The sequence below is a fragment of the Schistocerca cancellata genome, chromosome 1, assembly GCF_023864275.1.
Source record: "Schistocerca cancellata isolate TAMUIC-IGC-003103 chromosome 1, iqSchCanc2.1, whole genome shotgun sequence".
NCBI classification, from domain to species: Eukaryota; Metazoa; Arthropoda; class Insecta; order Orthoptera; family Acrididae; genus Schistocerca; species Schistocerca cancellata.
The window spans coordinates 1,074,853,118-1,074,859,047 of record NC_064626.1 but is presented as its reverse complement, the minus strand read 5'-3'; positions in this window follow the sequence as shown (position 1 = coordinate 1,074,859,047).

Below are 5,930 nucleotides of genomic sequence, written 5' to 3'. Positions count from 1 at the left end.
AAATGCGACAGTGACGTGTGGTTAGACGGCATTCTTCATCGTAGGGTCGTATTTTGTCGAGGATATGAGTCCTGCGGGTCGTTTTACCTGTACAGTCACTGGTAAACGCGCTTTCGCGCACCAGCATCTATCCAACTATTCGACAGCGAGGATGTGCAGATAGGATCATTTTCATGAAAGATGGCGCTCCTCCGCACATTGCACAGCCACTGTCGCGGTTGCCGTAGAGGCATTTCGGAAATGCTAGATTTATGACACATTTCCCTCCAGCGTGGCCATCCAAATCATCTGATCTTAATCCTTGTGACTTCCGACTGTCGGATTATCTGAAAGATTTTCAGTGCTCCAATTTTGAGCATAGCTTGACTTAAGTCATGCACTGCGCGGCGCATTCTAAACGTGACCGCCGAGACAGTGTGATCTGTTGTGGAACATGCTGTTTTTCGAATTCGACTTGTGGCAGATAACAGTGGACAGCGTACTGAACATGTCTTGCACCATTCTCTCGCCAGTTGGAAATAGATGTCATTTTGCTTTTTATGTGGTTTTGGCTCCATGATAATTCAAAAAGATTCATTCTGCTTTTCATGCGGATTTTGGCCTCGGGAGGATTTCCCATCCGGTGTGGTAAGACCTTGGAGTGGCGGATGAGTTTAGCTAACTGACAGTGTCACAACTTAATTGCGTAGGCTTCCGCGGCCAGAGTCAGTCGACATTAAAGTTTTCTGGGTATGGTACAGCGTCATAATGTAAAAAAACTACTGCTGCTGGAGAAAAATCAGACCCAGAAGAAGGCGGCTGCAACCGTGGCCGAAACGTTGGTTTTTCTCCAGCAGCAGTAGTTTGTTACATTATGACGCGGTACCATACCCAGAAAACGTTTATGTCGAGTGTCACAACTGTTGACTGCTGAACTTGTGCAGTCACGCATACTAAACAGTGCGGATGCTGTAATGTGCTACTCACCCCATAGCCGTTATACTGCAATTCATCTGGCATTTGTAGCCGACCCCACTTACGTTGAGACGCTTACAGCATCATCTCTCGATAAAGTTTTCGTTAAATTATTTTGTTCCATGAAGTTACGCGCTCCGTCAATGATATTCCGCTCAAATTTGAAACCGAACGAGGTGACACAGTGGTTAGCACACTGGACTCGCTTTCTGGAGGACGACGGTTCAATCCCGCGTCCGGCCGTCCTGATTTAAATTTTCCGTGATTTCCCTAAATCGCTCCAGGCAAATGCCGGGATGGTTCCTTTGAAAGGGCACGGCCGACTTCCTTCCCGGTCCTTCCCTAATCCGATGAGACCGATGACCTCGCTGTCTGGTCTCCTCCGTCAAAACAACCCAAACTAACCCAACCCTCAAATTTGACGTCATATTGAGCAATGGTTCTCTTTCTGGAGCTGTTTAAAACTGCAGCTTTAATCATCGATATCTTGTTGATGAGGCGCCACCGCGCGCTACTCGGTATAATCGCTCGAGGAAACAGACGAATTACTGTCTTCTCAACTGCATGTTCACAGGAAGGGTTGTCCCAACTGAAGCTTTGCCGTGTATGGCGCCGAATCTTGTAGCCAGAAGTTGTGTACGGCGCGGGTGTAGACACGGAATCTGAACAGCCTGTTACACATGGGAGTGTTCACAACATGGCGGCACTTCGCGAGTGGGATACTCAACTACAGAGGAATGAAGGGGTTCGTTTAATGTTCTCTATATTTGTTGATAGTGCAATAATGAATACCACAGCAGGCTGTTCAGTGAAAGAGGTATGGACATCTGTGAAAAGAACGGTCATAGAAGTTCAAAATACGAACATAGTTGTAAAGAAGGCACCTGCGAAAAAGCCTTGAGTAACAGAATAAATTCTTCAGTTGATCGACGAAAGAATTAAGTACAGAACTGTTAGGGATAAGACAGAAATACACCAATGTAAGCCACTTAGGAACGAAATAAATAGGAAGTGCAGAGTAGCTAAAGCGGAAAGGTTGCAGGAAACATGTGAAGAAACTGAAAAAGAAAGGTCATCGGAAGGTCTGATTCAGCAAACAGAAAAGTAAAAACGAACTTCGATGAAATTAAAAGCAAAGTCGTCAACATTAAGAGTGCAACAGGAATACCACCATTAAGGAGAGAGCGAAGAGTACATTGAACACCTCTTCCAGAAAAAGTTGTCTGACCACGTAATGGAATAAGAAATATTAGTCGATATGGTACACTCAGAGTTTAGCAGAACTTTAGAAAACTTGAGTTCAAATGAGGGGCAAGGCACTGATTACATTCTATTCCTCCGGTATTTCTAACATCATCGGGGAAGCGCAACAAAACGACTATTCAAGTTTCTTTGTATAATAAATGAGACTGGAGATACACCACCTGTCTTTCATAAAAATTCTATTCACACAATCCTGACGGTCACAAGGGCAGAAAAGTGTGAGACCCGTTGTACAATCAGCTTAACAGCTCATGCATCAAGGATAGTATACAGAAGAATGTGAAACAAAACTGAGGATCTGATAACCGGTTAGACGACGATCAGTTTGGCTGCAGAAAAGGAAACATAGCAGAGTAGGGTGTAATATAGATGTGGTGTTTCGCCATCACTGTTCAATCTACAAACGTATATCGACGAAACAATGACGGAAATAAAAGAAAGGCTAAAGGGTGAGATTGAAATTCATGGTGAAAGGATAGCAATGATAAGATATTTATTTATTTAACCTGGCAAGATTAGGGCCATCAGGCCCTCTCTTACATTTAACCAGGCATTCTACATATTTTGATTTTAATTTTAAAAAGCCAACAGCCCCAATTGCAAAGTTTACCTAGATTTACCTAGGTTTCAGTCGGGATAACCCAACCTTCTTCAGAATAAAAGTAACTACCGTTTATCCATAGTGGACACCGTCAAGCTAAAACTACAAATCCATAAATTATCGTCAGACTGTAAAAACTTACTTGAAACTGTCTCGGCCCCACTTCGCGACCGCGATGCGGCAGACACGAGTGCTGTTCTGGAACTGACCGTAGCGTCATGAGGCCCGCCTAGGCGTACACAATACCTTGGTCCTGCGCATAAACTGTGAGATAGGCACTTGTTGGGACAAGACGCGAACCTAACTCCTGACCTTGAATTTACTAGTAAAGTGAAATAAAAGAAAGGAAAAGGGCGTATATGTTATCCTGTGCAGAACGTACTTAGATCGACTGTCTTAACATTTATGAAGTATTCGTTGTTCATGTTATGAGGAAGATATCAAGGGCTTACAACGTGTGGTCTATCTAGGAATATTTTTTGCTCAAGCACGAAGTTTAATCACACAAAAAGAACTTAGGAGTGGGAAGGATAATAAAAAGCCAACATCGTCATTAATATGACTAGGTCTAAAAATATGTTTGAGACGTAAATGTTAAGCATTTGCTTAGCTATGGTTACAACGCATGAACATCCTATTGACTTAGTACACAAATGGTCATGAATGAACTTATGAACAAGTCTGCATCTAATCTGTAATATCCGGCAATACGGGCCATATAAAACAGATGGTCATTATTCAAGTTTAGTATATTTGACCTGAAATGGTCTAGAATCAAGTCAAAATAAACTAATGCACGTGCCTGATTGAGTTTCGCGACGAAGTTATGAATATGAGTTACAGAAAACACTAAAGCACTAAAGTAGGGGATAATGTGGCGGCAATCGGGTACTCAATTTGTCTTCATGGAGGTGATCCACACACATACAGTAAAAACTGTGTGTGGAACACTGCCATCATAATTCGGGCCTGGTGACCATTGCCATCGAACTTAGGTAATGACAGCGGAATTAAATTTAAAGCTAAAGTGTGACTTGGCAAACATCGCTACGATCAACACACTTAAGATAATTCACCGACAAAGGTCAATATGTACTTAAAGAACTAGTCTAAACTACGGGAGGATGACGGGAAAATGGTCAAATTATGATGTCATTTGGCGAACAGCGCTCCAAAGGACACCTTTAACCGTCATTGAGTAAGATCAATTCAAACTGATCCGGCTAGTCTGAACCAAAACTTCATCCAGTAGATTGTGACAAGGTGAAAAAAAAACCTACGTATTTTGCTTTCGTATGTTTTAGTAGGCATATAAACTGCATCTAGTAAAAAAGTGAAATAAACAATTACATAGGCACACTTGGAAAAATACATACACACACAGTTTATATTCGTAGATGATAAGTACGGCAATAATTAGACATTATGCTAAAGACAGATTTTAGATAGGAATACTAGCAGCAGTGGGTATGAGGGAAACTGATGGTGAAGCGAGGGGAAGAATAGGGACATGATGAAACACGGCTAAGATAATATAAGGGAAAAGAAGACTGCGTGGCTAATGGAGACAGAAGAAGACGAAGAAGAGAAAGGAGCAAGATAGGAAACACTAGCTTTGCTATTTGACAGAGGGGAAGATTGGCCTTGTACATTAACTTTGTGGAACGCATTATGAGGTTGATAGTAGGAAATGCTTCAACTTCTTCTTAAAACCGGCAGGGGATTGACTTTGCGCAAAGTGGCAGTTTGTTCCAGAGGCGGACAGTGGCAACAGAGAAGGAGTTTGCAAATGTTTTTGTTTTGTGAGTGGACACAGTTAGGATACCAAATAAAAGTGACCTCGCGTTTAGATTATGATGGCATGAAAGGTGTTTAATCTCTGAAGCAAGGTACTGGAGTGCTTGCTCAATGAGGAGCCGGTGAAGTAAATTTAGAGTGTGGTGGTCACGCAAATTTCTCGGGCCGCGGCCACCCTAGTATGAAGCACTAACGTGACCACATCGGCGAATGTTGCAGGTGTAACGCACACAGGTATTCATGGTTAGTTCTAACCGTATTTTGTTTTCACTATTCATGCCGCGGAGAATTACATCACGGTGGTGGAGATTCGGTAGAACGAGTGCTTGCACGATTTGGCGTTTCACGTCCTGTGGAAATACGTTCCGAACTTTTTGAGAGCATAGAGACACGCGGACGTCTTCCGGCACACTGCAACTGTATTCTCCGCCCAGTTGAGATGCTCATCCAAAGTTACACCAAAGTTCTCAACTGTTTTCTGATATGGTACTGGAATACCATCGAGCAGAATAGGAGGCAGCCGTTCGCGGAAATCTGAACTTATTGATTTCTGATGAGCTATTAAGATTACTTGGGTCTTTTTTGCATTTAGTTTATAATTGCTATCGTCAGTAAAAGTTGTAAGTAGGCTGTTTAGGTTTTCTTATTGGTAAAGCCACGTAGCGCTCTGTACGAAAATCACTGGCTGTGCTGTCTGCAGTCTGTGGCTAGTTTGCATTGTTGTCTGCCATTGTAGTGTTGGGCAGCTGGATGTGAACAGCGCGTAGCGTTGCGCAGTTGGAGGTGAGCCGCCAGCAGTGGTGGATGTGAGGAGAGAGATGGCGGAGTTTTGAAATTTGCAATACTGGATATCATGAACTGCTATATACATTATGACTTTTGAACACTATTGAGGTAAATACAGTGGGTCTGCATCTTTGATGACCCACCAATACCATTATTTCTACAAGGACTACAGTGGGTCTACACCTTTGATGATTCATCAGTACCATTATTTCTACAAGGACTGTAGTGGGTCTGCACCTCTGGTGGCCCACCTATACCATACTCTCTACCAAGACTATAGTGGGTCTGCTCTGTGATGACCTACCTACCAATATTCTTCAAAACGTCGAATGACTCTGCTGTGGGTTTGCTCTGTTGTGGCCCATTACCTGTCAGCATGTCAAGAGTCAGCACTGTGTTTCCGTTGGAAGGACAACACTACTTCTTCAAGATTGCATGAAAATCCACTACTTCCATGTGCATTGTCTTTTACTGCTCAGACTTTGAGAAAAGAAATGGCAGTTTCACTGTGATGAATGATCAGGACTGT